Here is a 1,021-nt window from a genome sequence, read left to right on the forward strand (position 1 = left end):
CTCATATGGCTTTTTTGTAAGATGAGGTATAATTTGCCAAAGTCCACAAATCAAGACCTTATTAGGATCATCTGATGCTTCAATTTCCCCAGTAGCAGGGATGAAAAGTCAACACTGATTTCTCTAGAAACAATTTGGCAATATAAATCAAGAATCTTAAGAATGTCTGCACTCTATGGGAAATAGGCTTTTGGAAATAATCAGGGATGCGGACAAAGATTTAAATATAAAGGTTCTTTGATCAAGGGTATTTACAACAGATAAAATTTGGGGAAAAAAATCTAAGTGCCCCCTAATAAGAATATAGTTCAAGTATGGTTTCTCTGTATGAAGGAATGTTATATAGCCATTAAAAAGTAGGTCAAAAATTATAATAATACTAATGCACTCAAAGTGAGAAAGTCATGAGTAAAAAATTAAGATATTAAATTCTACATATACTATGATCCTTATAAGACTTATGCATAGAATAAATACTGGAGAAAAAGAGTAAATTATATGGGTAGCTACTGCCAGGTGGTATTGATACTATTTTTATCTTTATATTTTTCTGTATTTTCCACAATGTCTACAGTAATCTTGTATTAGTTTTATAAACAGAAAAAATAATAATACAAATGGAAGACATTATTTCAGGGTCACACAAAGAACCGTACAAGATACAGAGCTGTGGAGTAAAAGCTGCTCTGTAGACATGTCTTTTAAAAGGATGGTCCCTACACCAACTTCGCTCAGGAACTCAAAATCCCTCAACAGTGAGGACAATGCCCTACTGAGCTCTAGGAGCTGTAACACGTGAACTACTTACAAGGTCTCCTCTCAAGGACACATTCTCCACAGACAGAGTCTTACAGAATCCCTCCATTAGTATTCATCTGCCTGACCCGTAACACATGACCCAGCAAGTCGCTTTCAGTCAAATCTAAAGAGGGGCAGAGGGCCCCAGGTAACACAATGCGCCCAGAACATGTCGGCTGCTCTGACAGGTGCAAACAACTCCACTTGTCTAAATATAAATCGA

Source organism: Manis javanica, chromosome 12 (assembly GCF_040802235.1).
Source record: "Manis javanica isolate MJ-LG chromosome 12, MJ_LKY, whole genome shotgun sequence".
In the NCBI taxonomy this organism is placed as follows: Eukaryota; Metazoa; Chordata; class Mammalia; order Pholidota; family Manidae; genus Manis; species Manis javanica.